We start from the raw sequence: 10,755 nt of genomic DNA, 5'->3' as shown, positions 1-10,755 counted from the left end.
GGAAACCTGGAGGATGAAGTGTGTCCTTGTTGTTGTTGTTGTTGTTGTTGTTGTTGTTGTTAGGTGCTATTAAGTCATTCCCAACTCTTAGCAACCCGATGTCCAACAGAAGCAAACACTGTGCCCTCCTCACAGCTGTTATGGTCAAGCTCATTGTTGCGGCCGCCGTGTCAATCCATCTTGCCGAGGGCCTGCCTCTTTTTCGCTGCCCATCTACTTTACCCAGCCTGATGTCCTTCTCCAGGCACTGGTCTCTCCTGACAACTCGTCCAAAGTACGTGAGACAAAGTGTGGCCATCCTGGCCTTTAAGAAGCATTGGCTGTGCTTCTTCCAAGATGGATTGGTTCGTTCTTCGGACAGTCCGTGGTGCTTTCTCTATTCTTCGCCAGCACCGCAGTTCAAGGGCATCCATTCTTCGTCCCAGCCAGCACTCATACCCAACCGTACTAAGTGGTCTTGGGAGGCCCCTCCCTTTACATCAAATTCTTACTGTTGAAAACTTCAAAGCTTGGAGAATAGGCAGCAAAAAGAGAACCATTTCAGAGTCAAACTCTTTAGGAGTTTGTAAGTAATTATAAGGCCATTAATGTCTGTTCTGAGGTACATGGATGCTATTGGAGAATTATTGTATTATCCTTCCCAGGAAGAAAGATTAGTAATGATGCATGACATAAGATAAGGCAGCAATACTAGCCCTAGGTGTTTCACCCACCGGAAAGTGCATACAATTGTACACTAAAAGACAAATACCATATTCAGAGCAGCGTTCTTCTAAATAGCCCCCCAAAAGCTGGATAAAGCCCAAATATCAAAAAGCAGAAGAACAGATAAATAAATTGCGGGGAGCCATAGGCTGGAGAATGAACGACTGCAACTTGCAACTCCATGGAAAAATATAAGTAGCAGGAGAGAAATAAGAGAGTACAAGGGAGTATATTTGGAGTGGATTACATTTATAGAAAACTTTAAAACAGACAATGAATTGCGGTGGAAGTCAAGATAGCATCTGCCTTTAGGAGGCAGTAAGTGGACATGGGCACAAGGGAGATTCTGGTCGGGTGGAAGCGTCTTCTGTATGGATCCAAATGGGGGTCCCAAAAATACATTTACTTTGTGAGAATTCATCAGGCTGTCTACTTGCAATTTGCTCACTTTTCTTTATGTGCGAGTATGTTTGTCTTAGTTACCTAGTGCTGTTGTCACAAAAATATGACAAAGTCGGTGGTTGTAAAGAACAGCAAGGCATTTCCTCACAGTCTAGGAACATACCAACCCAGGTTATGGGTGTGGCTGGACCGGCAGTTCCTGGGTGTATAGCTGCATCTCCCCTGTCTTCACAGGGTGTCTCCTTCCCACGGGTGTCCTTCTCTACTCTGCTTTCCTGACCCCGAAGTTTAGAATCCATCCTGATAAGGCTTCATTAACGTAACAAAAGGAACTCATTTTTCCAGTGGTTGTGTTGATAAGAACAGGATTTAGGATCTCAACATATATTTTCAAGTGAAGGGATATAATTCAGGCCCTAACAATATTATGTGCCAGTAATGTTTATTAAAGAAATAATATAGGGAAATGAAAGGCCTAAGGTATTTACTTGTGCATCTATTCCACAGTTACTGAGTACCTGTTATTGAAAGGCGCTGTGGGCCATTCCCAGCATAGTTCTTGGTTTTACTGTCTTGCTATACCAGTTATGGCCGACACTTGGAGAAGGACGCTTGTTCTCTGGACAAAGTGACAGCAGGTGCATCCTTCTGAGAGCAGAAGACAATTGTGAAGTCAATACGCTAGTCTGTGGTCCTACAAGCAGACAATGACCATGGAAGAACCTTTCTCAGAAGATGGACAGGAGAGCTGGTGGCACGTCAGGTTAAACTTCAGGCTACTAACTGCACGGTCAGGGGCTCCCATCAACTGATCCTCAGTAGAAGGATGAGGTTGACTGCTCCCCCAGAAGATTCACCATCTTAGAAATCCTGCGGAGCAGTCCTACCCTATAGGGTCACTATAAGTTGCAATCAGCCTGATGCCAATGAGCTTGGTCAAGTGACATAATGATTTGCAAACCCTTCTCAGGCTCTTAACAAATACTTTCCACGTAGCACACTTAAGTGTAATAGCTATGTCAGAAATGTAATCAATACCAGGTGAGAAAATACTATGAGAAAAGGTAAGGGTATAATAAAAAAAAATTCTACTTAATTGAGATGTAGGATAGCTTATAAAAAGATTTCACATTTCTACAATTGACTTAAAGTCAAGCCTCTTTGCCTATTAACAGGCCAGCTCTCCATCTGGCATTTAAATCCCATCTTCCAGGAGACAAGCTGACATGGTGGGTAGCTGGTTCTTTAAACTGAGGGATATACAAGGCGGTTCATTAAAATCACACCCTCAATTAAAGTCAGCCTGCATTAAGGCCAAATTACTTTAAAAATTGCATGCTTTAGTGTTGTTGTCTCCTTTTTAAAATGTACGATATGTGAATATTTGCCGAAGCCCATAAGGTGTGTATCAAAGTGTCAGGAATATTTTCTCTTTAAACAAGAGGAGTGAAGCTGCAAGCAAGCCATAACGTGGGTGGAAGGGGCCGAGGGGCGTGGGGGGGTGGGGGGTTGCACCAGAAATGACTCTGGGAACTCTTCAGGGAAATAGGAAGCGCTGAGTTAAAGCAAACCGTCAACCACAGCTCTCTAACTCTGAGATGATAGTGGGATCATCTGTTTACCAGTTAACTACCCTGGCATTTACATGAAGGAGTACATTTAATGGACAAAGCATTAACATCACTGAAGGGTGATGTGTTTTGTTTGCAGGAAAGTGACTACGCAGCCTTCCCAGCCAGCCCTGCTGCCCAAGGCCACCGAGTAGCCCGGTGAGGCCCCTCCCACTCCATCCAATGCTGGCTGGGGACCTAAGGAAGCAAGCTGCCCTGGGCAGCTCCTGTCCTGAGTTCCAAGACCACAGAGTGAGTGGGAGAGTCTATTGGCAGTGAGCTAACACCAGGAAGGCCCAGAATCTAAACCCATAAAAAAGAATGGCCTAATGACTTAGAGTTTTTATGGATATTTCCATCATCTTTGAAAGGAGCTAGAACGAGAGGGAACTTTCCTAAGCACCTTGACTAATAAATTGTCGGTGTTTCAATAATAATTACATTGTGAAATGAAAATTGGTGGTTATGATCAAGCCAAATGGCTAAAATAATTCATCAGCTGCATTCTTTTTCTTTTTAATCGTTTTATTAGGGGCTCATACAATTCTTATCACAATCCACACATACTCAATTGTGTAAAGCACATTTGTACATTCATTGCCCTCATCATTCTCAAAACATTTGCCCTTGGCATCAGGTCCTCATTTTTTCCCCTCCCTCCCCAGTACCCCCTCCCTCTGAACCCTTGATAATTTAAAAATTATTATTTTGTCCTATCTTGGCCTGTCCGACGTCTCCCTTCACCCACTTTTCTGTTGTCCATCCCCCAGGGAGGAGGTCACATGTAGATCCTTGTAATCGGTTCCCCCTTTCCAACCCACCCTCCTCCTACCCTCCCAGGATAGCCACTCACACCACTGGTCCTGAAGGGATCATCCGCCCTGGATTCCCTGTGTTTCTGGTTCCTATCTGTACCAGTGTCCACCTCTGATCTAGCCAGACTTGCAAGGTAGAATTGGGATCATGATAGGGGGTGGGGGGTGGGGGGTGGAGGAAGCATTTAGGAACTAGAGGAAAGTTGTATTTTTCATTGTTGCTACATCACACCCTGTCTGACTCATCTCCCCTAGACCCCTCTGCAAAGGGATCTCCAGTGGCCTACAAATGGGCTTTGGGTCTCCACTTTGCACTCCCCCCCCTCATTCACTAAGGTAAGACTTTTTGTTTGGATGATGCCTGATACCTGATCCCTTCAACACCTCAGCTTGAAGGTAAACAAGTGGCCATCTAGCTCAGAAGCAACAAAACCAACATGGAAGAAGCACATTAGCTGCATCTTTTTTAAGAAGATGGAAAACGCCACCCAGATAACAACTTAATAGACTTTGCAACATTAAATAAAGGTGATGCGTTCTGTTTTGTTGTATAGGTTGGGTTTTATGCCGGGAAGAAGAGAGAAAAATCTTTGTGAACATTAATTTTGGAAGGGAACTGAACGAAGCTGGTCTAATGATTTGGATTAACTTTGAAACCAACCCACAAGAAACAGAATGCAAAACAGACCCTGACACATAGATAACCAGTGGACACACAGGCGAGGCATCCCGACGTTGGAGCCAAAGACTTGGCCACAGTCACTTCTGTGGGTTGTAGGATGCGGCTGAGGAAGGCTTCTGACCCCTTCTTTCGCAAAACACATCCTCCTGAAAAGCACGCCAACGTGATGTGAGTACCGCTGCAGTTATAGCACAAAGCCCTTTCCTATCGCGGCATTGTTTTTCCTGCTGTGTTTTGTTTTGTTTTGTTTTAAGCAGGGCTGTTTTAAAGTAGAAGTCAGAGGAAAGGCGATCTGTCTCTCAGTTTGCCCTCTGTCTCATGGAAAGGGAAGTAAGTTCATTGTTGCGCTTTGCCCTTGGAAATGGCTTTCCGGAAGGTGTAGGCAAAGTTGCCTGCATTTGAAAAGAAAGGCTAAGTAGGGTTTTTCCCCCATAAGAATGGGAACCGTAAGGCGCAAACCTGGAACCTTGGATTATGAAAATCAAATCAAACCCCCTGCTATGGAGTTAACTGAGCCCTGCAAGACCCTCTGTAGGGTGTCTGAGTCGGAGAACCTTACGAGACGGCCTCCTCTGCCTCCTGCAGGGGTTTGAAGTGCTAATCCTACTGGTCTGGAGTCCACTGCTTAAGGCACGGGGAAAAGGAATTCTCAGGTTGATTTTAGCCAACTCCCTTGCTACTTGTGACCGCCCATTGCTCCTCAGCTCAGCCTCTGAGCCTGCCCACAGCCGCTTTTTCTGCCGTCCGTGTGAGTGTGGGTTTGCCCTGGGGTGTGCATCCAGGGAGCGCCTCTGTGATCAAGAGAGCCCTTGCGGTCCGGTGGGTTAGGCGTTAGGTTGTTAGCCGTAAGATCAAAGATTCAAACTCCCCCGCCTCTCCAAAGATGAGGCCGCCTGCCCCAGTAAAGATAACCCTGGAAGCAGTTCCACTCTGTTCTCGAGGGTCATTCATTAAAAGTGGCCTAGATGGCGATGGGCTGGTTTTCATTATCTGTCTTCCTTTGGGCAAGGCACTGCTGTATGTGACGTGAAATCATGCAGGGCATCGCAGCACCCCTTACACGGAGGTAGCGTCTCGGTTAGAGGGCCCCTCGGCCTGCCCTCTCCTGCCACTGTCAGACCCGCGCCGCCTTTTCGCTAGCCCGCTCCCTAGTGTGGCAATGAACTTGGTTCTAAGACCTCCAGGCACCGGTGGGAGGGGCCCTCCCGGGAGGGGCCCTCCCCCCTCCCCCTCCCTCAGGGCAGGGTCGAACGCTTCAAAAGTCCAATGTTCATTCCTCATTCCCGGATAAACTTCAGAAATGCAGCGGGCATGGCCGGCGCCCCAAGACCTGCTGATCGTTGGAGACACGCTGCAGTGGCCGCCCAACGCATCCGTCTGCCGGTAGCCACGGGGGTGCTCAGGCTGTCTGAACCCACCAGGGCCCGGAGGAAACACCCGCGCGACAAACTCCGTAGTGCGCTCCAGAAAGGCCTCCCCAAGCCCTCTGAAACAGCGGGGTCCCCTTTCCACGAGCAACGTCTGGGGCCGTGGACTACGCAGGACCTGCACCTTTGAAGAACATCCCTGGCTTCGCCTTCCGGCGGCGGCCAGGTGAGTGCGGGTGCGGCTGGAGTCCACCCCGGCCCAGCCTGAACTCGAGCCCCGGCGGCGTCCCATGGCCCCGGGACGTTTTTTCCAAGCACTGGTCTCTGTTGACGAAGCCCAGGCCTACAGGACCGAAGGTTGGGGCGCCCAGTAAAGAGGCGTCTCTGCGGACAGACGCTGTCCGCCTACGGTGTCCTGGGGGTCGGGTCCTTAGCGGCCGTTGGAGATTTTAAGTCTGCGTGAGCCTGGTTCTCCTTTCCCGCGATGCTGAAGAGGCGACCGTGGCCTTGACCCCACGCAGTGCGTCAGACTAAGACCAGTTTTGGGGTGCCCTCGCCGCGTGGCTGCAACTCAGAAAGGTCTCGGACCACCCACCGGGGACCCCTCCTAAGCGTCCCCTGGGTTACAGAGTAGGGGGCTCCTCCTCGGTGACCTTCTTTAGATTGTGGCTCTTGCTTTTTCTTCTTCTTCTAAAAAGCGGAGGAGGAAGAGACAGAACCGAACATGACCATGGGCCTACAAGTGACCAAAAGGCCCTAAAAACAATGCGATTTTCTTTTCCTTCCTCTCGAGGCCGTCGGGAAAGGGTGGGAGTTGGGGGATCCTCGGGCAGGGAAATGCCACTAAGCTGAAGGAAGAGTTGTGCAAGGAACTGGAAGTGATTTTCGCGGGCGTCCGGCAGTAGTGGCCCCAGTCAGTGCCCGGATCCCTGGGATCACCCAGAATCCTGTCTCTGTCCCTCATGATCCAAGCCCGGCCAGTTCAGGGCAATAGATGCACCAACGCCAGGCTGTGTTCCGAGGTCCCCAGCAGAGCCACTGCACCTGCCTGACTGTGCGCCCACCCCCCCATCCCCCCACCCCCCTCCCCCCCCCCCACCCCCCGCTCCCCGCCCCTGCCAGGCAGAGCGGAAACCTCCCTGTCACTCTGGGAACTCTGGGCAGGGCGCCTCGCCACTTCAAGGTCTGGTGGTCTCCCCACCCACCATCACCACCCTGCCCTTTGGCCCCTAGAAATCCCTCCTGAGCCCAGGTGAGCCAGGGAAAGCCCCGGGTCCTGCTCAGAGCCTCCTAAAGAGGACTGATGTTCCTGCAGAAGGTGCCCTGCTCCACACTGGAAAACTGACGTTTCCACCAAAGCGTCGAGACCCTGAAGCCTGTCCTTCCTGGGACCATTCACTCTGGGCCACCTGGATCCGTTCCCGCCTCCCACTGCGGCTGCTAGAGCTCCACTTTGGCAAGCCCCCCAAAACTCTGCCTTTGAGGGTCTCCCCGAATCCTTGCCAAGTTCGCATGGATAGCGAGGTCCGAGATCCGTCAGAACCCTGAGCTGCTGAAGATGTTGACACATTAGATACCAGGGTTTTTAAGACATTAACACTGCGCTTGATACTAGTCCATCCCTTCCCCCTAACAGTTAGGGCCTAGCTCCACTCCCCCCTTCTAAAAGCGTGGCTGGCACCCTTACTGTGATTTTGAGAAGCTCAGATTGGAAATGAGATGAGGGGTATCTGAGCTTGAATGAGCCCAAGTCTAGCGTTCTCCTCAGTGGGTTTTTTCGACAAGAAAAATAACTACAAAGGCTGCCATGTATTGAACTTGCTGGCCAAACTAAAGGGCTTTATGAGTTGAGTATTGTCTCGCATAAGCCTCACAGACAACTCAATGAACCATTTCTATTACTGCACCCATTTTGCAGATGAGAGAACTGAGGTACAGAAAGATTAACAGGGTCACTTTCTGAGCCCCAGGCAGACACAGCCCAATATCCCAGTGCTTTTGCTTTGAAGGCGGGGGGATATGCTGCTGCTGCTGTTGGTATGGGTTCTGACCCATATCAGAGCTCTGGAATAGGGAGAGGGAACAGTGGTCAATGGGTTAAGTGTTTGGCTGGCACATAACACAAGGTCAACAGTTAGAAACCACCTGCCACTCCATGGGGAAAAGATGAGGCTATGTACTTCCTTAGAGACTTACTTACAGCCTCAGAAATCCATGGACGGACTCTACTTTGTCCTGTAGAGTCACTATAAGTTGGAATCATCTTCATGGCAGTGAACTCGGTGTTTTGTCTGTTTTCTTTGGGGTAGGGAAGGAGAGGAACCAACTGGGAATAGTCTTCTAAGGCTTCTACTTAGTGACAAACTTATCTGATTTCTACTCTTGGCTAAGAGTGTTTTTGCTGTGCGATTTAAGCAAGTTGCTTAACCACTCTGAATTTTGGTTTCTTCAGCTATGAAACAGGAAGAACTGTGCATAACTCAGAGGAGCCTCTTTAAAATCATCGTGAGGATCAAGTGAGAACTTCTTTTATACTCTTGTCCTGCCAGGCTCACCACAGGGAGGCATATAAGGAGTGCTACCCCCAGATCAGATGTATTTGCTCCTTCCTTTCTGCATTCCCATGGTAGCACCGGCTGTGCCCAGGTCCCTATCTACCCAGCCTGCAGCCTGGCTCACCCAAGCATGGCTCACCCAGTCAGGTCTTGGACAGGGCTGATGCCCTTAGTGAGCTGGCCTCGACCTCCTCCTGACAGACAGAGGAAAGGAGCCAACCATAGTCCTCTATCCACACTAACCTGTCACAACACACAGGACTTACTCTAAGCCAGGACTTAGAGGGAGCTTTACACATATTACCTCAAGCTTCACAAGGTATCATTGAGGCAGGACCACTCCCATTGTACAGACTGGAACGCTGAGACACAGAGAGGATGAGTAACTCGCCTGTGACCACATCATCAATGATGGGCACGTGGATGTGGATTGCAAACTGCAAGGCTATGGAGTCTCTTACCTGGGGGAGGGGACAAGAGGAGGAAGGGAAAGGGGGTATTGAATCATAACTCACTCAGTCACTGACGTGGAGTCCATCTTGACGCTTGTTAATTAAATAAGACAGAGTAGAGTCACCTCTGAGGGTTTCTGAGACTGTAACTTTTTACAGGAATAGAAAGCCTCATCTTTCTCCCAAGGAGCAGCTGGTGGTTTTGAACTGCTAACTTTGTAACTTTCAGCCCAACTTGTAACCACTACCGCATCAGGGCTCCTTCTTGTTGGAATATAGTTCAGAAACACCTGCCCACATAGACGGGGGCCCAGAGCCCTGCCGGCAGCAGATGCCTGAGGTGTTGAGTTCCTCATCTGGGAGCCATCCTTATCCACCCAGGAGGTCATAGTTTCCTGGTATGGTCAGCACACACAGACACACACACACACACACACACACACCACACTACCTATCCCTGGACCTGGACCTATCTTAAAGACTTGACCTCTCTGAATCTGATCCTGTCCCCTCATCACCACCTGCTTCCCACATTAACTTGGTCCTGGTCAACCTCAGGGCTGCCTCCATCATTAATCTGTCACAAGTCTTATTCTGTCACCATCCTAGGGGCATCTCTACTCACAGTTCCCTCAAGACCCCCACCCTGCGTGCTTGGGGAGCCTTTCTCTGTTTTTGAGATCTCTTCAGATTCCCAGGAAATCTCTACTGCCCTTTCCCCTTATAGTGTGTCTCCTCTAAAGACTCTAGGGGCAAGGAGCCCTATTGGAGAACTTGGAGCAATTGCTTTATTCCTTGGCAGATTCAGGGGCTGCAGAAAGTCTTGGTCACCTGGCAAGTCATGTGAGGGGACTGTTTCCCAGCCCAGTCCCATGACACTTCCCACCCCCTACCTATAAGGACCACAGGCAACCATAATGGCATTGCATTGAGCACACACACATACGCACGCACACGCACACACACACACACATGCACACACACACACACACCACCTGCCTCCTCACAATTGTTGCTTTCTAAGTTCCAGAAATGGTTAAGGAAAGGAAATGTTTTAGCCCTGGACTTCCTTTGCTCTTATTGAACTTCTAAGGTCTTGCTGGCCCTGGCCCTTCTCCCACCACCCCAGTTGAGTCTCTTCCACCCCAGCATTTACTCATTCCTTCAGTCAACAACCAAAGTGTCCTGGTGGGTTTTGGTTATATGTTGGGTTGCAATCTGAAAGGTCAGCAGTTCAAAGCCACCAGCCACTCTGTGAGAGAAAGGTGTGGCTTTTTACTCCCCCATAAAGAGTTACAGTCTCTGAAACTCATGGCATAGTTCTACCCTGGCCTGTAGCTTTGCTGTGAGTCGGTATGGACTTAATGGCAGTGAGTTGGGTTTGGGTTTGAAGTCAGCCAACAAACATTTACTGAGCCTCTCTCTATTCCATGCTCTGGAGATTCTGAGCTACAGCCCACCTCTGACCCTTGTAAACCATTGATGTTCTAGGGCGTGTGTGTGTGTGTGTGTGTGTGTGTGTGTGTGTACAAGGGAAGGTTGTCCCAGCAGGAAAAGAGAAGCTGATTATGAAGAGAAATTGGAAGGACCAGAGAAGCTGGGGAGAGGAGGTTATGATGAGTTTCTGAGTGACCTTTGGGCCTTGCATGACTTGGTCTCTCTGAAGAAAGCACTTCCTGACCCTATGACCCTGAGCTTGTCACCTCCACTTGCCCATTCAAGCCTCTTACATTTGCTCTGGAATGAATGGGAGCCAGGATCTGAGGGTAACAATCTACTTTTCCAATAGAGGACACACACCCTTCCCACTGCTTGATCTGAACTGTCAGCATGGTGGGGGCGGCCTGACAGTGGACAAGGCAGGAAAGATCCAGGAGGCAAAGGTCCATTGTAAACGGTCCCTGGGTGATCTATTTTCTTCTTCTTCTTCTTCTTCTTCTTCTTCTTCTTCTTCTTCTTCTTCCTCCTCCTCCTCCTCCTCCTCTTCTTCTTTTCTCTCTCTCTCTCTCTCTCTCTCTCTCTCTCTCTCTCTCTCTCTCTCTCTCTCTCTCTCTCTCCTTTTTCCTGATTTCTTTCCTCCACCCAGTCCTTTTAAAATCCTCAGGTATCAGGACCCATCCCTGAGTTCCGGAGGCCTGGAGCAGCTGCCCAGGCTCCTCCTGTCCTC

Source organism: Tenrec ecaudatus, chromosome 13, assembly GCF_050624435.1.
Source record: "Tenrec ecaudatus isolate mTenEca1 chromosome 13, mTenEca1.hap1, whole genome shotgun sequence".
NCBI classification, from domain to species: domain Eukaryota; kingdom Metazoa; phylum Chordata; class Mammalia; order Afrosoricida; family Tenrecidae; genus Tenrec; species Tenrec ecaudatus.
The sequence above is the reverse complement of the archived record's forward strand: the minus strand, read 5'-3'. Positions refer to the sequence as shown.